Source organism: Melozone crissalis, unplaced genomic scaffold (assembly GCF_028551555.1).
Source record: "Melozone crissalis strain CALT ecotype California unplaced genomic scaffold, PUWL_Pcris_2 ptg000027l_1, whole genome shotgun sequence".
Lineage (NCBI taxonomy): Eukaryota > Metazoa > Chordata > Aves > Passeriformes > Passerellidae > Melozone > Melozone crissalis.
The window spans coordinates 37,704,491-37,726,765 of NW_026535805.1; the positions used below are offsets into that span (position 1 = coordinate 37,704,491).

The window sequence follows — 22,275 nt, forward strand, 5'->3', positions numbered from 1 at the left end:
TTTTATGGGGAGAGACTTTCAGGGAGATTAACACTGACTTTAGTCCTTGTGAGATTCAGAATCTGAAGCTTCTATCCCAGAAGACAAAAAGTAAACCAGACAACCATGGCTGCTACTGTCACATTTTAAATTAGTTGTGTTTTGAGTACAGATTCCCAAGAGCCGAGCTTGTTTTGATGTGCCTACGCTCTTACAGCTCTCATGGAAGCTACCCTTCTGGACTGCTTTAAATCCTTTTAATTTCAGCCCTACTAACATGCACGTGATTTTGGCTAAAGTTTTTGCAGCACTCCACTTTGGGCTCTAGATGAAATACAAAGCTGTATTGACCACTTCTGCAAAGAGAATTGGTACACATTGATGGCAAGCCACAGAACCACCTTAATGCAGCCTTGTGCCTTTAGTACCACCTTGACAGGCTGTTTTAGCGAAGTGGTAAATGTAGTAATGTGTCCTCTCCTGAGTTATTAACATTTCTGGGTTCATGGCATGATTTGACAGGATCCAGATGCCAAACATGTATTTTTCCAGTGCTGTTACCTGGAGGCGTATCAGGCTCAGATTTCTAAGGTGCAGAAGGAAAGCTAAACGACGTTCTCTATTGAGCCAAAATTTAGAAACTGGAGTTTGGAAAGATGGGACAAACTAACTGGCAAAACCTGTCAGGATTCCGGATTCACAGTCAGATTTTCAGAGCATCCTGATCTTGATTCTCGTGGTTGACACCAACAGATCCATGCAGATCCACTCTGGTTCTTTATTCCCAAACTGTGCTTCAGGTGCTCACCATCAAAAAGTTACTTGGCCACTAAATCCCTGCCTCTCCCTTGGCTTTAGAGGAGAATAAAGTGTCAGATAGCTGTTTATGGACTTTTAATTTTTTAAAATCTATTCGGACGTACCGATGTGGGGACCAAAATAAAACCGAAACCGCAGCCTGGCACCTCTAGCGCTTCAGTGCTGAGCACGGCGGCGTGCCGCTCCCGCCGCCGCCCGCTGACAGCCCACCAGCGGGGATGCTGCCGCTCCGCCGGCGGAGTCCCCTGGCCCTGCCTGCCGGGAAGTGTCCCTGAGGCCGAGCGGGCCGGGCCGGGCCGGGGCGGTTGGGGCGGGCCGTGCCGGGGCGGGCCGTGCCCCCCTCACCGGGCCGGGCCGCGCCGAGCGGGGAACTCCCGGCGCCGGCGGCAGAGCGCATGTGCGGGGACTCCCGCTCCGCGCCGCTCCTCGCACCCTCCCGCCCGCCCTTCCTCTCCGCCGCCCTCCCTCCCTCCCAACCTCTCCGTCTCTCTCGCTCTCTCTCGCTGCCTGCCCCCCTCCCTCCCTCCCTCCCTGCCCGCCCGCCTGCCGCCGCCTCCCGCCCTCTCCCTGCCGGCTGGGTGCTGAAGTTGGGCGGATGGCAGCGGAGCAGCCGCGCTAGGGGACGAGCCGCAGCAGCCCTTCCCGGGATCGCTCAGCGCCAACTGCACGCAGCCGGGCGGGGGTGGGTAAGGCGCTCCGCGCTTGTTTCAGCCTGAACCGTGATAAACGGCACCAAAATGTCTGCTTTATAGTGATGCAAAGGATGTGTGTGTGGGGGGAAAACCACACCGACCAAAGGGAGGGATGTAGGGGGGGGAGAGGAAAAGGAAGGAGAGAGACCATAGGGAGGATGGATGGATGGATGGATGGATGGATGGATGGATGGATGGCGAGCGGTAGAGTGCAAGAGAAAATGTATTCTCGGGGTGACAGGGTGTGTGTAAGCGTGCCTCTGTGTATGTGTGTAACAACGGGCGGCTTCGGCGCCGAGGTTGCAAGGTGGAGCGTGTGTGTATGTGTGTGTGTGTGTGTGTGTGTGTGTGTGTGTGTGTCGTGCCCGCGATGCACAAAGGGGTGGGGAGAGGTGTCGCCGGGCTCTACCCGCGCCCCCCATCTCCGCCGCACCCCAGTTTGTGTTGGGGATGCCGCGGGGCATTCGCCGCGCCGGGAGCTGCTGCCCAGCCCGGGCAGGGGGAGGGATTGGGCCGCCCCCGGGGAAGCCGGGGACACGGGCTGGCGGTGTGACATCCGCCAGATCGGAGGCGAGGCAGCGCTCCTCCCGTCTTTCCTCTTGACCTTCCCCTGCCTGTAACGTGGGTCTGCTCCGCGCGAGGAGAGGTGGTGTAATTTTTATTAGTATTATTGTTGTTGTTATTTCAATCCGAGGAGCCGGCGGAAGGTGAGGGTGAACGAGCGAGTGGTTGCTCTAAGATCGGGAGTTGCTTTCCCATCCCTCCCTCCCTCTGCCCCTTTCTCGGCTGCCCCCCTGGCCGGGCCGGGCCGGGGCCGGGGAAGCCGCGGGGGCAGCGGCCGCGGAGCCCCGGGCGGCACCAGCCTCCCCCGCCCGCCGTGCCCTGCGGCACCGCCATCCTCTGCCCCGGCCTCCTTCCCGCCCCTCCCCGGGAAATGCCGGCGGGCGGCGGGCGGGGGCCGCGGCAGGAGCAGGTGGCGGGCGCGGCGGCGGGCGGGGATGCTCCCGGTGCGGAGCGGGGCTCCCCGCGCTGCCGGGAACACCCGCCGGTGCGGCGGGGATATGGTGCCGCTGCCCGCCCCGCCGTGTGCTGCTCCTGCGGGGCTGCGCCTCTCCTGGGGATGGAACCGCCCGCAATTAAGAATGCCGAGGTGTCCTCGCTTGCTCGGCTGCCAGCCTAACGTTCATCTCTATCTCTTCTTGTTGATGTAGAAGGAAACCTTATGGGGCTGCCAGGCTTAGAAACAGCAGGGCTGAAATTTATGGTTTTCGGTATTCGGTTTCTTCGTTTCTGTATCTGGATTTTCACCAACGTGTGTCATAGGTTTGCAGCCAGATGCTTTTGCAAAATGGATGAAATCTGAAATACCCTTCTAGGTAAATATGTGTAAGTTACATATTGTCTGGCAATACTATTGTGGGTAACAGGTGAAGAATAGCTTCCTACAAATGTAATGTTCATGCATTACAAATGTTGGGAGTTCTATAAAGGAAGTTGATTCTTTTTCACATCAGTTGATGCTAGTGTCATCATCCTTACATATAAATCGCTAGGAAATTTACCTGTGGCACAAGCCATTTAGGCAAACAAACTATTTAACCTTTATAGAAAAACAGTGTTGCACTCTGTTATCTCTGTTATCAAATACATATTTCTATTCTAGCTCATACCCAGAAAAAGCAAAGTCCTATTAAAAGATGAGTGAGCCCCACCCCAGTAAGTTTATGGCCTAAAACGCAAATGCTATGATACACTCATGTACTTGCCTCCCTGAAATAACATGAGCATTAAAGCATTTAAATGCTTAGATCCTTTTAAGTAGCCAAAATAAGAACATAATTTAATTAAAAGAATACGATCAAATAAATTGCTATAGTGAGTTGAACATCTAGTCCAATATCCTGGCTCTGACTACAGTCATTAGCGGATGCTGAAGGAGAAAAACGTAAGAAACAGGACTGGCATACAGGGAATCTTTTTCTGGCATATCCTTTCAAGTTTCAGTAATACATAGAACATGGATTTCTTAAACTGGAGGTTGCTCTCAGACCATCATATATGATAAACTTTGAGTTTCCCTACTCCCTTTTAAAAAATCTGTTTATGCTTTGGTCTCAACCCTGTTCTGTGGAAATGAGCACCAAAATTTAATTATGATTTGTGTGAAAAACTACTTCCTTTTGTTTGCTATGAACCTGCTGCCTGGTAATTTCACCCAGTGCTCCCTAGCTGACAGGGAGCTCATATTGTATCTATGTAAGGTGCCAGGACTGTCCTCTGAAACCAGAGCAGGTACAGCACTGGCAGGTCAGGTCCCTTCATTTTACCTATCACCAAGCTGAGAGGCCTGCCCAGGAGTGTAAAGCTGTGCTCAGCCCTTGGTCTTTATCTTGAAATCTACACATAAGAATAGTTCTTCTTCTTCTTGTTATGCAACATGGACACTTATGTACAAAGAATTGCCCTGAACCCTTGAACTTGGTTTCAAGAAGGCTGCTGAAAAGGTGTCTGTTGAAAAATACTCCCTGCACTATTGATTTGAATTGAAATCTGACTGACAGCTTGGTGAAAAATTCCCTATACCAATGCAGTTTTCTACCTACCCTGAAAAGAAGATAAAATATTTTATTCCTAACTGCAATTCTTATTTTTTTAACAACTAAATTAAATACAAAATGCAGGCTTTATGTCAAGGCATATATATATTTATATATATATATATATATATATATATATGAACTCTGTACATTTGAAGTAGCATCATTTTCTAATTGTTCTGTGTAATGTTCATTATAAGGATGTGCATCAACATGCACAGTTTCAAAGGGAAATTTTAAATGTGCCATAAAATGTAGCTGATTTGTAAGGAACTATAACACAAATTCTTCTTCAGAAGAGTGCTCCTGAGTTCAGTCCTGCTTGAGGAGGTATTGATCAGATCAACCTTGCAGAATACTTCCCTGATCTCAGTGGTAGCCCCTCTTTGGTTTTGTCATAAGAGTAATAAAGGAATAGGAGACCAGAGAACTACAAAAGCACAACCCAGACCCAAAGACACAGAAGTTCTCACAGTTTTAATTTGGCAGCAGACACAACTTGGAGCCACACATTCACAGCAGAACGTGATACAGTAGAGAGGGGTAGAAACCCATGAACTGTGAAATTCTTCACAAAAAATAAAATGCTGGAAACCTCAAATGTGTTAATCCCCATCTCCCAAAAGACTAAGAGGAGGAGAGGCTGAGTGGCATTGTTATAGGAAAGGATAGGAGGAATGTCAGTCTCAGGCATGATTTTCTACTTACAAGTGGTGTATATGTAGCAAAACACATATATATGTAGATGTATATATATATGGTATATACACTTTTGTTCACTAAAAATACATTACCCTAAATAAATGTTACAATCCTAGTACTTTTAAATAGCACTCTCTTACTTGTATGCTTCACATGCATGCCTTTAATTATGAACATATGGAGATTCTTAGGAATACACCAGAAGTGTACTGAGTGAAACAGTATTAGCTCTTGCAGAGATGTTCATCACTGTTCCATTAGCTCCCTCCTGATCATGGCTCATGATGCCAGGGATTTATTTTGCACTCATACCAAGATTTCAGCTTTTACAGTGAAAAATATATGCCTACCATACTAGTAGTGCTTTTTCTGTGAATACAGGATGAGTTTTCTAAGAACATAAAATTCATGTGCTAATTGGCTTGAGCTAAAGTTCATTGAAAATAAATCCTTCACAAAACTTAGCATTTCTGTTGACATACTCTTTTCCTCTAAGTATTTTTTATAGTTAAAAATGCAGTCAAACTTTCCATACCATTAGTTAATTAAAGGCTTGTGCATAGGGTATAAAAACAAGTGAATAGATTAAGTTGTAATTAAGTTTATCTATTGGTGGTTATAGCTAATGGCTATGGCTCTACAGGCTGTAAGTAGAGTTGTGTGAATAGCTTTGCTGCTGGACTCCTCCAAAGAATCCCAGCACTTCAGCTTGGCACTTCTGCAGGTCTTGGCTGCAGAGGGTCTGAGGAAGTGAGCTGCATGTGTGTGTCACTCTGGTTCTCTGGAAAGTTAACCATTTCAGGGAGCTCCTTTCTACGGAGATTTTGTGTCTCTACTTGAAGTCGGATATTTGCTCTCAGCAGGTTTTCCCTGGCATGGCTGCTCTCTCTAGCACACACAGGGGAAGCAGCCAAGTGATGTGATGGTGGCAGGGACCTTGGGGAATGCTTGAAGCACACAAACAGATGAACTGGGGGTCTGCTCTGCTCCTCCTGCCCAGCCACCATGAAACCTGTGCCTCGACCAGACCAACATAAGGGCTCGATTCCCTAGTGTGCTTTCTCTCATTTGCACTGCTCCAGTGATGCAAAATAGATGTAAACTCAATTTAAATGACTCGTATGCTTTGAAAAGCTTTTGTTGTTCTGGTATATTAATGAATCTGGACTTAAATAAGAGTATTTTAATCAATTTAAGGTTGATTCTGTCATAGCATCATAAAATTTTTGAATCATAGCTTTGTCTTTAAATTCTTCGCTTATAAAATACAAATGAAATGCATCTTAACTTCCATACAATAGAAATATTCATACATTATTTACTTGGTAAGTAAATAGCAGCAAGTTCTTAGAAATCAGTAAATATCTAAATAGAATGTATGTGGGAAATTACAGGTAGGGAGATAGAGCAGAAATAAAATTTAATAAAATCTTAAATCCAGCAGCCAAGCATTAAAAACATGCACACACCTTAAACACTACATCTGTGCTGCATAATCTTTCTCCAAACAAAATCAGTATATATCTGGCCTAGGTTTTTCAGTGAGAAAGGGGTAAATTAGACAGTGAGGCATTAACACAGCTCTGTAGCCTCTGCTACCAGAGCAGCTTCATTTGGCTGCTCTCTCCAGTGATGCCAGCTCTGTGCTTGCTGGAATATGAGAGATCACAAGCTGAACCACTGCATATAGCCAGCCCATCTCTGTGCATACAGACTGGCAGAGAGAATGTCACAGTAGCACTGCCTTTAAAGGACACAGCCACTCTGTCTCAGATCCCTGATTAATTGATTATGCCACCTTGCTTATTATGTATTATGTTTTTGCTGTATTCTGTTTTGCTGTGCTATGGTATGCTGTAACAATGTCTTCATTTATCAGCAGCTCATGTAAGTTAAAGTAAAATAATCCTGTGAGAGAAAGCAATTAAAGCCCAGGAAGCGTGGATGGAGGGTCTCATGGTATCCTTAGCACAGCACTTTTATACCTGCTTCCAAGGCCGAGTTTGACATGGCTTTGAGCAGCCTGGCAGGGGAGTGGAACTTGGTGATATTTAAGGTCTATTCCAACCCAAACCACTCAGTGATTGTGTGGTTCTCTGATTCTGTAGTTCAGACAGCTTTCAAGAGAGACTTCAGAACAGCGAGCACCCTTAGAGCAGCAGCGTGTCCTAGGCACGTCGCAGCTGTGGCAAGGAGCTGCAGGGAGCCCTGACATTTCTCACAGCACCACTGCCTGATTAGTATCAGTATATATGCTGCTCTCATAGAAACTTAAATTAGAGGGAAGTCATAGAATGTGTGGGCTGGAAGGGCCCCTACATAGATTTCAGTTGCAGTTCCCCTTGCCATGGACCAGGACAATTTCCACTAGACTGAGTTGCTCAAAGACCCACCCAACCTGGCTTTGAACACTTCCAAGGATGGGGCATCCCCAGCTTTTCAGGGCAACATGTTCCAGTGCCTCACTGGCCTCATAGTGAAGAAATGTATAGTAAATTTTTAATACCATTGTTAATGTTTATGGTTTGCTTAATGGGAACAACCTTCTGAAGTAAGGAATTTCTTATCAATTTTGCTTTATTTTGACAGTACTGCAGACAGCACATGCTCTCTGATATTCACATTGCACCAGGCCTTTGGGTAGTGTAGATTCTGCTCTCAATGATTTGCATCATATGAAAATTGAGAACAGTGAATAATAACTTCCTGTACAAGAGCTTCACAAGTAGCCTTGATTTAATGAATGTAGGTGGAAAGTGTCATCCTAATTAGTCAGTGTCCAAAAGGTACTTTTATTTCCAAGTCTTATTATCTTCAGAAATTACAAGTCCTAAAATATTAATCAGATGCTTCATAGCTTTCAAGATGGGTTTGGGAAGAGTGAGATGTAAAAGTTTTTTTTTTTATCATTCATGTAGAATGGTTTAAAAATATATCTACTGTGTTGTAATGCAGTTGTCTTATAATGGTCTGATAATCTAATGGATACAGTTTGATATATCTGATAACCTGGTAACTGGAATCTCATGTGTAGAATTTTTTCACTATTATATGTAATAATGTAATAATAATATGTATTACATATTTCACTATTATATGTATTGTCCAAGTATTTTTATAAACACTTACTGACCCTCACAATTTAAAAACCCCCAGATGATAATAAACAGAATCTCAGCTGTATAGTAAACATTGTGCTGACCAGAATAGACAAGGCTGCTTTCAAATTTTTGATTATTTGATATGTAAAATTAAGTCACAGAGTAACCACAAAAGAAATAAGTACTTGTGTGGTAAGAATCTTGTAAGGATAGAGGGAATACCTATAACCAGTGCAGCTACTTCATAACCTATCAAGTTATGAAGGCAGCAGCTTTGAGCTGAGACTGAGCATTGGTCAGTGATTCAGAACACAGAAATCTGACTGTTTATTGGATTTGTCCTCAGCTCTCTCTGCAGAAGGACCATCCCATATCCAGCATCTGTCTCAAAGCCTATGCCTACACTGCTAATTGCAGACTAGGATAGAGATAGCTGACAAAGTTCAGACACTTGAAAAATCTAATAAAAGCAGAACTAACAAGAAAGTTACCTTATTTTACCTCTATTATCTATCATCTTGCATCCTGCAGTACAAACTACTCAGAAGCTGTGAAATGCACTCCTAAATTTTTTCTATTTTTAACCTAAATAGCTCATGAACACATTTACCACCAAATACATTCCATAATCCTTCAACCATTGTCTTAGCTCTTCTTAACCTGCTTCAATTGATCAGTAACCATCCAAGGAAATCACAGCTGTTGTTTCAATAGCAGTCAATGCTAAAATATAGCAGTAACATGGTGTTCGTGTGGCTGTCTAGGATTCTGGCTTTATGTAGTAGCCAAGGTAGCACAACTCCTGTGGGTGCAGGATTGCACTGAGCACTTCTTTTAGTTGCCAAGACTCTCAGTTTTTGTTAAGAGTCCCAGATTTTTTTCTCTGCAAACTAACAGAAGCCTGAGCTTTTGCACCAGAACTTGATTGTCTGTGTACTGAGTTCTTAGGATGGTCCCAGACCTAACTGGAAAGTTACCACATTCCAGGGATCATTCCCAATAAAATGCTAATATGAGACGGTCCTGTTATGCAGAGCAGGTGACTCTAATTGTACGAATGAAAGTGAATTGGCCATTCAGCCTCAGAGCCAGAGAACCAGCCCAGGAACTGTATCTTTACAGTACAGGCCCATCACATCTCTCTGCCTCTGGCCTGAATTCTTCCTTCTCAGGAATATGGTATTGACCAAAGGATACAGTGTTTGCTGAGATTTTTTAGTTTGTGTTGTTCCCTTGATATTCACCTACTACAAACAAGAGCACTGCAGATTTTTATAGTTCCTTCTGTTTTGTTCACAACAGAGGGGTACGTTGTCAGTTGTACAAATGAATATATGCTTGAAGGATCCAGTTAGTAACAAACCTGCTTAATAGTTGTTCCCCATGTTTAATTTCAGATCAAAATTTATCAGCTTTTAATACATTTAATGTTTATCATGTTGACTTTTACCATGTTTATTCTAGAATCACAATGTTATATTCAGTAACAGAAGTCAACATATTTATATTGGCTATACCATAAATTTGGAAATCTGATATATAAAATATTAATATCAACATCTCATACTCATCTCAAATATATATGGTTTTAAAAGTTACATTTAGCATAACTCATATTGAATGGCTTTAACTATACTGAGTTCCCTCAAGTCCTTCATGTATTTATTACTATTAATATTCTATCAAACCTGTGGGACAGGGAGGTCATGATTTATGTTCAATATTAATTTTTTTCATACATAACAGGAGAGAGAATTGTTTGAACATATTTTTAAAGAAATTTTAAAGTTTAGGAAAGGTGAGTTGCTCATATCTGTATGAGATATGAGCATGAGGTAATAGGAAAGTTATATATCTTGTATGACCTTACTTCTGCTGAGCATTTTTCTTGGTCAGGCATATAATGCTGTGGTAGATGCAGTGTCCTGGTTTCATACAATGTGATATTTCAGGAACTTTTAAGAAAATAGAAAATCCAGAAAGATGAAAATAGTAAAAGAGGAGGTGACTGCTCATCATATTATTATTATTCTGAGAATCTAGCAATTTAGCAAGCACTAAGAATGAATAAAGAACACATCATGAAAAGACTATTTCTGTCCTTCCAGATTTTGGCAATTTAGACCTAATAAGTGCTTTTTAATCATTCCATCATGCTGTCTTTTTTACAAGCTCACCTTTCAAACAACCACTAAATTACCTTTGCATGCTAAGACAGCAGCACTGCTTTTCACAGAACAGAAATGCAGCTACATGTCAATTAAACAATTAGAGGATCACACAGTAAAATGGTGGCAGATGCAGAACTTAAAAATACAGGGCAAAATTCTTGTTGATTTCAAGGGTTAAAATCTAACATTAAGAATCTTGTCTCCTACTCCAGCTTCCTTATTACCAAAGTAATGCTCATATATAGAAATCAGAGAGAGCTTAAGATCCAGAAAATCTTCATATGCAGACAATTTCCAGGACAAAACTGGGAATTTGCAGCTGAATGAGAAGTTAGTCTTTCTGATCAAGTATTCTTACTGATTTGAAGATGACCAGGGTAAAACCTCTCCAGTTTGTTCCTTTGAATATGTAATCTGAGTATCAACATGAAAAATATTAATTAGGGCCATGTTAAAAAAAAATTGCTCAGTAAGCAAAACACTACAAAACCAGGAAGACTTTGGATGGTTGAGCAATGTAAACCTGAATTTAAAAAATGAAAAAGAGAGAATGGAAGCATATGGCAAATAGCACGAGATACCTTCTGCATATACATATCCTATAACTTTCAGCTCATCAGTTCTTTAAAAAGATATGGGATTTTGGGGATCCATTAAACTGCTACCTGTCATCCTCATAAAAGGACTTAACTCCAGTAGAGTTAACTCAGTCCTGTTCATGACAGAATAACACCTGTCCTAGCTTTTCCAAATTATGCATTAAAAAAAAATCTATGCACATTTCTTTTAGCTTGATTGTTTTCATGACATAAGTTCCTGTAATATCACAGCTATAGCACAATAAAATATTTTTACAGGTAACAAAAGGGAGTAGACTAATTAGTCAATGGAGACCTAATTCTAATAATGAAGGCAGCATACGATTTCTCAGCCCAAATTACTCTGAATTTTAGCAACCCTTCAGTCTTGATGCAATCAGAACTAGGGGAGATTATTTACTCAGTCCATATCAGCATATACTTTATATATGCTTATATATATATTCATATGTAATTTAGCCTCAGAAATTTTTAATTGATTGCCTTCTGGTTATCGCTGTGAGAGGACAAACCCATGAGCTGTGGCATGAGCTACCACTGATCAGCTTCTCCAGTAAATTTCCTGTGAAGCAGGCTGATGGCCCAAGTAAATGCAATTTAGTTTATTTTGTAAAGAAAAGAAGTAAGTTACTGTATGTCCCTTGAAAGATGGGGGAGAGGTCTCCTTGAATTTTAAGAAAATATGATCTGAAAGAGCTTTAATGTATGAAGACTAAATTTATCAGAAAGCACAATTTATTGCAGGTCCAGCTGCAGATGGGATACAGTTCTTAGAGGTTTTAAGACTCCAAATAATTGAATCGCTATTAATGTTCAAGACATTTTTCCATTAAATTGAGTGGACTTCTATGGCAGAAACTATTCTTACAAGTAATGCTAATCATCATTCACATTTTAAACATAGGATTGTAAGTCTCTGTTAAGTAGAAATTGTTCTGGTGGGCAGTGAGATCATCCCAGAGAATGCCAGAGACACCTTGATTTTGACTGCTTAATATTTGGTGAGGTACTAGGTAGAATAACCTAAAGAGAGTATTTTATGTTTTAAAACTAAGTTGGGTACTATTCATACAGCAGACTGGCTTTTTTTGTTGGTTTGTTTCTACATTAGACCCTGAGCTGTTTAGGTGAGATACTGTTTAAAATTGTGCTGAAGTCCTGTCCTCTGAGGCAGAGAGTGTGTCCAGCGGGGTGCCAAGGAAATGAGCTGCTATTGAACCAGGCAGGCAGTGCGTGCTCAGCAGCACTCCAGGTTAGGCTCGGTTCAGTAGCGTGGCTGATTCCAGCAGGTGCCACAGTAGCAACTTTAGGAACACTGGAAAATAGGAAAGTATGCTGAGGGAAAAACCCTAGCTAATTTAATCCCAAACTCTGTCTGTTTCCCTCAGTCAGTTCTTACTTTTTCTTTCCTTCTCTTGACCAAGTTGATATTAGGAGCAGGAAATGTTTTTTTGTTTTGTTTTGTTGCTGGTTTGGGTTTGTGGGGGTTTTTGGGAGGGAGAGGGGAGAAGGTTGTTTGTGTTTTCTTATTTCATTTGGTTTGGTGGATGTTTTTGTTTGGTTGGTTGGGTTTTTTTTACATTTATTCTTACCCAGAGGCTGTTCCAGATCTCCCGTTGAAAACCTTTTTCTCATTTCCAGCCACATTCACTCAAAGACTGCTTATTCTTCATTTGCTCTTGTGCAATGATCCATATTAAATTTTTCTTCCTCCCTTCCATTTGTTCACCTGACACATTCATATCCCCCCCCCTTTAAACATTTGTCCCAGAAACTCTCTTTAGATCAAGCAGACTTGAAAAAATGAAGAGAACACTCAGAATGCAGAATCCGTATGTTGTGAAACAAGGGGGCACAAATGTCCTGGCCACAGCTCTCCTCCCAATCACAAAACCTCTCCTCCAGCCTTTTCCCTTCATAACTCATCTGTGGAGCTCCTTGGAACAGGAAGACAATAAAGCCTGTGTGACTGCTCCATGAGCATTCTCTCCTGATTATGTAAGGGGGATCCCTTGATAAGGAATATTCAAGGTGCAGCTCACACCTGAAGCAATTTTAGAAGTGTGCTGCTTGAATTTCAGTGCTGTGTGACCCAGTGGTATCCTCACTGTGAATAGTGGCAGCAAAAGACATAAGGTCATGTGTATAAGAGAAGATGCACCTGCATACCTGAACTTTGGGGTAACCTAAAGGGTCTTTTTTTTTTTCCGGTCCATTGTCAAAATACATTTCCATGTTGATTTGGATACAAAATAGCTAATATTATTAGCAAATTATACTATAACAACATTATATAACAACAAAAATTATACTATAACAACAACAAAATTATACTAATATACAATATTAGTATAATTTCTCTTCTCAGACAAAATAACTCCTTCAGGAAACTCTTCTGTGTGTTACTTAAAAGTGCTTCTCAATCCTGGTATCCTGTGGAACTGGATATAGATGTAACATTTTAGTACAGACGTGTCTAGAAGAGAAGGGTTCCAGCAGTAGCAACTGTGTTGCAAATGCACTGGTTCACCTACATGAGATTGCACAGGACAAACAAAAATGTCACCATTTTGATTTGTTGTGCATGACTCACCTTCTAAAGAAAAGTTAGATCACAAGAGAAAATTAAACATTTGTCAAGGAAATGAAGAATCCGGGCCATTAAGATGAATTGGTGATTGTTGATGATTGTTCTCAGACTTCAGTTCTGTTATGTTGACCCACTTGCAGACTTGAATGGAAACTGATCATTCTTCTTTATAAGGGTTTCAGAGTCATACCTAAAAAGTTGCTTTTAGAGCCAAGGAGAGATTTGAAATTACAATAACCACACCGTGTCCTTTATTCCACTTGTTGACATCCTACCTGTTACTATGCACTGAGAAAAAGAACGCTATCTCAGGACAGGCACTTAACTAGAAAAAAAAATTGGCTGCACCCAAGCCTTTGGTGGCTGAATAAGGATCAAACATTTAATGTGATCAGCAGGCAGCTCTGCCTCCCACAGTCTCCTGCAATTATAATGTTCAGTTTAGTTTTCTGTTTAAAAATAATTTTATTGTTCGAATAAAAATAAAACCATTCAGAAAATGTCTAAATTTGGCTTTCAAACTCAGATTTTGAATGTCTGGTCACTGCTTCTGAGTGATGTGTAATGGAAATGGAAAGGTCAGCGCTGTTAGCACATGGAAAACATCTTCATCCACATCTCCTTCCTGAGAAGTGGCATGGATGAAATACCAGCAGGCAGTGAGTGTCACACGTATTATCTGTGTGTGTTCCCTGATCAGAAGGAGCAGCAACTGCAAGATTGTAGGTAATGTACATACTGTTTATTAAAGACAGTATGGAGCTCAGAAACTCCCAACAAGCATATTGGGACACTGAGATGGCCTGGCTGCCCAAAATTAGCCCTTTTCTTTTCAGCATCCAGTGGATGGTCCTCCATCAGGCACTGCACATCCCACCCACATGCCTGGGCCTCCCGGGTCCAGCTGCTGTTGTGATGTCCCACACAGGCACAGGTGATCTTGTCATCTTCTTCTCCAGAGAGCAAAGGGTTCCTCAGCACGTGCTTATTCTTGCTCGGACTCTAATCTGCAACTCCCCAAAAAGAAAATTTCAGGTGTGTTTTTAAACAGAATACTGTTGGCAAGGATATCTAACCTGTCATAGCAGGTATGTCATACCATCATCCAGAAGTCATGGGTCATACCACAATTAAGGCAATAAGGCTGTAACTTAAAGTGAAGCCAGAGGAAGAAACTTCCAGGAGTTTTGAGATATTAAATTGTCCTTGAGAAACATTTAAAAATTAAAGTATCACTTGCCTACAGGTCTGCCCCAGTGAAAAAACATGTTAGTCCAAATCAGTAATTGTAGGGCAAAATTCCTTCTTACGTTTCCCCACAACGAAACAATAAATGTGAACACAGGCATTCACTCTAGCAGAAAAATCTGCAAAATTTTTTTTTGCAGATTTTTCTGCTAGAACTTACTCTGTGATCAGACATGCAGGTGGTTCAATTTAATTCTTACTAATTCTTTCCACAAAGCTAAAAAAATTCCCTGAAGGAAGAAGTGCTTGAGTCAGCTCCACAGAGAACAGAAGTTTATCCTATTCACTAACTGGGATGAATCTTCTATTGAGATGCTAAGTGTTGTTTCATTGCTTTCCATACAGCCTTTCCATAAGATCTGAAGAACTTTTTATGCCACATTTGTATTCATTGTGAGATTTTTGCCCCTGGCTCTCCAGCTGTTTCCTTGCTTACATCCTGAGGCAAGAACTGCTGAACTTGGGGAGCAGGCAGACTGAATTATTGAGAGGGACAGAAAATTTCAGAATTGGTTATCCAGATGTTCCAGGCGAAGGGACAAATCTCAGGAGTGGAAGTAATAACCAGCACAGACTGAGAGAACACAGAGAAGTTGAAAAGGACCTGTAAAATCTGAAGGGGCAAGAAACAGGCATAATAGACAGTGAGACTGAAATCTCAGTAGATAGCAGTCAATGGTACTGAACGTAACATGAATCTGGATGCTAGTTAATGAAGAAAGAAGGAAATTCGTAATGAACAGGTGAATTACAAGGCTACAGTGATAAAGTCTGGAAGTATGGAATAGCAGAGATGGACAGTGAAAAATAAGTGTGTTAGAGCCACTTCTTAAAATATAAGCTGATTTCTAATAGCTTTTGATAATTAGAAGATGTTTGCAGCATTTTAGGAATTCAGTCTTATAAGAATTTTGTTCAGCCAGATTAAGAATCTGCCTTAAAAAAAGTGTTGAAAATTAATACCTGCCTTTAAAAAAGTTTTAAAAATTAAAACCATTCCTTTATATGCAATAAATAATGGCATATGGGCAACAACAAAAACAAAAAACCCACACTAAACCTAGATTGTTTTCTTTTCCTATCTGCAACTAGAATTTGCTCCTGAAACACTCAAAACTGTGTGCTGTTCAGCTAAGTTTCCTTGATCTAGAGACAGCAGGAGATAGGAGCCAACAATTACATGATGATTCTATCCCTGCTCCGCCTTTCTGATCCTATACCATAGGATCAGAATAAGTAAAATGCCTCTGGCTAAGCAAGAGCAGATGATCTTGAAAAGAAAGGAGATCAGCTTTCCCAAAGATATGTGTTCATTGGATCTGGAGATCTGCACGTGAAGAGGAAAGAAGGCAGACAACTTTTGATGGCAATGAAAGGTCACACTATTTGCTGCATGTGGCAGATCTACTGGAGGCCTTTCTTACCTGCAGCACACTTTCTAGTACAAGACTATGGTCCTAATGAAGAAGGTACTGAGTCAACTGCAAGTCTTCAAAAGATTTTATTGCTGTTACAGATAACTTAAAATTTCATTCTGTCCTGTACCCTTAGCATTTAAAAACTAATTTTGTTTAATTTTTTTTGTCTTTTTTAAAAAAGAGGCAATTTTCTACTATCCCAAGTTTCCCTAAAATTATTTTCAGCAATTCTGTTTATGGAAGAGGCATAAATATTAGAGTAGCATACTTATTGGCACCACTGGTGCCAAAAAAAAACCCCAAAAACCCACAAAAACCACTCTGGTAAACAGAAAGCGGCCATTTCAGAAATGCCATAAATATACATTCAGGGCTTAATCTAAGAACTCCATAATTCAGAAGATACAGGCATTTCTAATAGCCATCTTCTTGAGGAAAGCACTGGGCTTAGATGACAATCTAAAAATGCCATTAACATTTTTTTTCTTAATTTAAACATTTTCTGTAGCTCCTTATTCCATGCAGCCTTCCAGGGTGAGGGATTTCTGCACAGGTGGAACTGGCCTAGCACAGAGATGGACAAGGAGAAATTTATCTTCTTTACTGGGCTGACAGTAGCTGCTGTGTGCACCTCCACCCCAAACTGCTATATATACTAGGCATCCAAACTGGGACTTAGTTGGCTTTCGGTCCTCTAAGAGGACTCTGGGTTTTTAAGAACATACAAAGTCCCATTCCCCTCCCACCCTTAGGTACCCAAATTTCCCCAGTTAAGTGCATTGAGTGCCTATTACTCATGCTTGAAACTACATCCTGCTAACTAGGTCACAACCAGCTCTCAGCAGCACGTGTTGTCTGCCAGAGATCTCAGAGGAGCTTGGTCCAGAAGGCACACTGAGAGTGTGCCTCTCATTTTCTAAAAGAGCTGAACTCATCACAAAACACTGGACACAAATGAACTATCAGTCCAAAATAGCCAGAAAAGGGGGCTGATCAGGTCTGGGGTTACTTCACCCCTCCTGCCCTCACCAAAACTCTTGTCATTTTCTCAATTTTTCTTTCATAAAGGAGGAGGGACAGGTTCAGCCAGGATGTGATACACCTGGGTTCATCCAGTGTGGAGCTGAGGGAATTCAGACCTTCCCCTTCCCACCACAAAAATTCTGCTCTAATCACCAGTTTTGAAGATACTCAAAGGCAGAAACAGTCTCCATTGTTAGCATTGACACTGTGCTGTTTTGCCAAGAAACCTACCCAAAACCCCATCAAAAAATTAAAGAGAAATTAGCCAGGGAGAAAGCAGTGCATCCACCATTACAATGTTCACTGGGGAGCAGGATCACTTTGATTTCTGCCTTTTTCTAAGTGCTGAAGAGTGTGGATGCCACATTATTTAATCTTTGCAATATTGAATAAAAGCAAGAAAGCACATCCACTATGTCATTTTACAAAGCATGTTCTAATCCATAATGTGGTTTTTTTTTTGAGGAATGACTCAGGGTCATATCTTACAAAAAATATGATCATATGCAATAGGACTAACTTATAATAAATAACTGAATCAAAAGCTAACAACTTACCAAATAAATAGAAAAATGTAATTAGGGCACACATTAAAACCAGCACAGGTGCCTACATGGGACAAAGACTAAACCTACAGTAAATGTTGCTTAGAACAGATTGCCTGCCAAGTTCTCTTCAAAGAACTAGACATCCTAAAAGGTTTTTATCCTTGCATAGAAGTTTGGCAGCTGTGTGATTATCCTACACCTGTTATCCCATAGCTTATTTCTCTCTTCTGTTTACTAGTTATGCTATAATCAAGTCTCCTTAAACTTCACCTGGGTGAAAATACTCACCAAACCTGGATGCTGGGGCAACTGAAGGCAGACTTTTTCTTAGCATTTCATCTAACACAGCTTTTGGTCAAGGCAAAGAAGAACTCTTCTGGGAATTGTGTCAGACAATTTTGAAATAGTTTCTTTCTGTAAAAAAAGTGCCTTTTTAATCTTTCAAGTGCCATGAGAACATCAAACAAAACCGTAAGGAAATCACTTCCTGGGGTCGAGACCCATGCTGATGCAAGTAGAGTGTGGATGGATTGAGAAAACTCCATTTAGCATTTCTGAATTATCTGTCAGTCCCTGGTTCCAGAGACCCATGGAAGAGAAAAGAGAATGTTCCCCTAGTCCATGAAATTATCAGTATGACGGGTGTCATATGTGGGAGATAAAAGCTGTTGTTTAAAAATTATTGTAGGACTGAAACAAATAATGTACATCAGTTTTGGTAATTCCAGACAGGGCTCCCTTAATACAGGCAAGTACCTCCCACACAGAAGCTTAGAGAAATGCTAACAGTAAATTTATACAAGTTAAAGTTGTTATCTTACCATTTACATTTCTTTTGTATCTGTCATTATTATCTTGTCCAAGTGCTTCAGAATCTAAAAGATCTTCTGCTCAAGTCCAAGCTCAACTTTTTGACTATCTAATCAAAAAGAAAATCTCCTTTCTCCTCACTCTCAGTCACTGATTCTTCCACCTGGTTTTAGAAAGCAAGGTTCATGGTGAGCAGAAAAGGTACTTACACCTGCATCTCTTGCATCCCCTGTTAGCTTTTGAATCTGCTAACAGCTACATCCCATTTGATGCAACCTACACACAAGGGAGATGTCTGGAGACACTCACTTCAAACCTGGAAAGATTTTTAAATCATGTATATGTTTCATTAAAAGGAAAAAATTAAATTTTGTGAGAATACCTGAAATACATGATCTAACAAACTCTAGTGTCCAAATCCAATTGAAAGAAGTAGCTTACCAAAAGACAATAATCAACAATTTAGTCAGGTTTTTTAAATTCTAAAATAGTCGTCAGCTACTGGATCATCTTTCCTCTCCAGTTTGTTGACTATCTCTGCTCAATGTGCTGTGGGCACAAGTGTTACTTCCTTTGTTAGCTATCTATTAAAGTTGTGAATGGCCAGCTGTTCCAGAAAGTTTGACGCTTCTGTTCTTTAGGGGAATCTGAACACTTGCTCTTAGAGTGCCTCTGGCTTATCTACTGAGACACTGTCACATGTGAAGGGTTGCAAAAACTGAGAAAGTGTTCACATCTCCATAAACAGATTTTCTAGTTAGTTAATATAAACATTAACTCAATGCTGTTGGATACTTTTCTTCCTTGAAGTAATGTCCTGCTTATACACTGACAAATTTTAGGATATGAGAGAGCAGTGAACATGAACACTGTAAGACAAATCAAATAAAGATCTGTGTGGTCTGTTAGGGGAATGCAACAGCAGAGAACACTGATAAAACCAAAGTGCAATAAGTGAGAGGGGGTTTTATGCTAAATTTAACTTTAATTATAAGGATTGCACCAGGAGCTCAGAACTTACGTCTTCAGTTAAAAAGCATGCAGTAATCTTTGTGTGATTCTAAGAAGCAGACTGACCAATTTTTTGAAGGCTCTCATGGAAGTGACACAAATGGACAGAAATGGGAATAAATAAATAAATGGGGAAGCAGTATTTCTCTCCATTGCTACAATAACTTAGATGGAAAAGGCCACACCATTAAAAGAGAAAGCGTGATAAAAGCATATCACTAGACCACTAAGTTTGCCTTGCACTTTGTTGTAAAAGCTGAGGATTGTCGGATTTGGGGCTGTTTAGATGGTCTGGAAAAAGCCCAAAGATGGCCTTGGGCCGCCCGGGTTCGAAAGGACGAGAAGAAACTTCAGATCTGTTCTTGGTCTCGGTGTTTATTAATTGCTTATCTAAAAGATTTTCTCTTGGCCTGACAGAGTTCTGCTCAGCAGTCAGCCATGGGCACACACTGAGAGCCCCTGGGGCGGTCACCTATCTTTATACTTGGAGTTACGTATACAATATTTATCATTTTTCTCCAATACCCTCTACCCTTATTAACCAGTGTTCCCCTAGTAAGGTCCAATCCCGGAGTGCCAACATCACCACAGAAGATGGAGGCCTAGAGGAAGAAGAAGAAGGAGAAGGGCACGCCCCAATTCCTCCATCTTACTCTCTAGACCCCCCTGTACAGAAATCTTAAACCCTTTATCTCACAGTCCAATTACCTTATCCCTTCACCATTCACCCCAGTGGAATCCTCCTATCCTCATACTGATGTCATCTCCCCTGTGGGATCAAAGTCCAGCCACCAGACATTTCTGGCAGCATTCCAGGACTCCCGAGCCCCCCAGGGGTGGTCTTGTTCACTCTGCCCCTCAGCCCTGAGAGGCTGAGATCCCACAGGGGATCATCAGTCTGAGTGTTCTGAAAGCTTCTCCATTCATCAGGACTCAAAAAAGCAGTTCCTGCATTTTGTTATGAGTCAAGCCAGCAAAATGTTTTTAATGGGCTTTCAGGCTTGATTTTGGAATTGTCATAGTGTCACTTATGGTAAAACTAGAAGAAATAATAGCATCTGTCTTGAATATAGCCATCTCAGCCCCATTACACCATAGCAATGCCATTAGAAGCAAACTGGTTGTCTTGTCTCCTCTGTCTATTAAATTATCTTCCAAAGTGATAGCATTCTTGCCAGGAAAATTTGCTAAGCATGTCTAAAGAATGATTAACTGTTTTGTATCACTTCAATTTCTCCATCTATTGCAGTTTCTGGTTTCCTTTTGTTTATGTCTTGAACATCACATCTAAAAAGTATTTTGTTGCCCCCATTTGATAAAAAATACCCTCTGTATCTGAAAGAAACCAGTGTTCAGCTTGCATCAAGGTTATTATAAGATACTTGGGAGATTATGGATTAGCAACTCCAAATTTAAAGAAATCCATCTTTTCAAGAAACTGTGGTATGTGAAGTATGTTGCTGGACTTGGGGTTGGGGTTTTGGTGCTAGGGTTTATTTTCAACATCATCCTTCAGCCTTTCCCAAAGGAAGCATACTGAAGTAACCCATGTAAACTGCAAGTATGCCCACAGGGTAACTAATGTCAGCTGTCACTGGAGAAAATGTTCAAGTGTGCAATGGTGTAGACCATTTAGCATGGGATGGAAAACTCTGAATTTCATTCATATCATTTTGGGGACCAAATATGGCGTGATGCTGAAAAACAAAATATTGTTCTCTTGAATTGAGTATTGCTCTCTGCAGCTCATCCTTCACAAACCGACTTGAACTAGTGGACTTTGATAGCCAAACTACCAGACAGGCATAGCTTCAGCAGGACTCCAGACTGAGATTGTTCCTGGAATCTGAGGTCAGTCTGTTGTAACCACATGGCTGCTGAACCTCACTGACTCAGATCAGTTTCCTGGCATGGTGAAGCATAAACCATCTTTCTTTTTGCCAAATGGCTGTGAGCTGCTCACCAGAGCCTCACAGGAGATCTCTCTGCGACTGAAGCATAAGCACTCGCTGGATAACAAGGGAGGATAGAGAACAGAGAAAGGGACCTGGAAAAGCTGACACAGATGGCAGAACTGCTTTTGTAAAGGAAAACAAGGGGAGCACTGCAAACCCCTGCATCATGGCACATGTCATTCTCTTGAGCAAGAGTGGGGAGTAAACTTCCTCTGCACTTGACTGCACTAAGTAAAAAATCTGAGTCCTATATCATTCCCTCATTCTTTGTAGGAGTAAAAAATGCAAGCAAAAAAATCCATTCTGGTTTAATAACCCTCATTCCTCTGACCATAAAAAGAGAAGAAAAGAGGAGAAAGAACCCCCAAAATTTTAATTGTATCTAATTGTATCTAGTATGAAATATATTCAGTTCTCTCTGGGAAACATTGGGTCATTCAAGAAAACTTTGTGTTCTGTAACTCGTAGTTGGTGATTTATTGTATAACTCTGCAAAATATCCTGCCAAAGCCTTATGCACTTGCTTTTATGTTTAGATGAACAGTTACAGGAAACTAAAACACCCCTTCCTTCTAGGGTTATTTGGGAACCTGGTGTATATCCCATGTGTTTGGAATCTGATGGAAACTCTATACAAATGCATAAAGCTGCTTTCTTACCGAAGTGTGTCTTTGCAATGGCTAAGATGGAGTTAAACCAGAAATACATCTGGGCAGCTTTATTGGGTCACTGGCTGAAATGATTATTCTTTGATCTACCCTACAGCTGCTCTTTAAATTATGCTTCTTCTCCAACCACTCATGTAAAGCTTTTGCTCACTGTTCACTTTCTTATTTTAAAATACCAGTTTATGTAGCTTTTCCAGTTTATAAGTAAAGGGATGGTAAATGGTGCCTAATAATTTCCAGATGTATTTATGATTCAGCAACACTAGAAAACAGCTATGCAAATAACAGATACCTGCCTTGTGAAAGAAATACCGGGGTAATTTCATAATCTTTGAAGCAGAACT

At 41.1% G+C, this 22,275-nt stretch overlaps 1 protein-coding gene across 4 annotated transcripts in view; it reads left to right on the forward strand.

Moving 5' to 3' along the window:
* Window positions 1-1,340: 1,340 nt before the first annotated feature.
* Window positions 1,341-22,275, forward strand: part of RGS17 (regulator of G protein signaling 17) — a 70,444-nt gene continuing 49,509 nt past the window's right edge. The window contains exon 1 of one of the 4 annotated variants that reach the window (XM_054279417.1): window positions 1,341-1,480. The gene's annotated coding sequence lies outside the window, so the exon portion shown is untranslated. Of the gene's footprint in view, window positions 1,485-2,038; window positions 2,137-22,275 lie in introns of those variants that run through there. The other 3 variants (XM_054279419.1, XM_054279416.1, XM_054279415.1) reach the window with 3 other exon arrangements.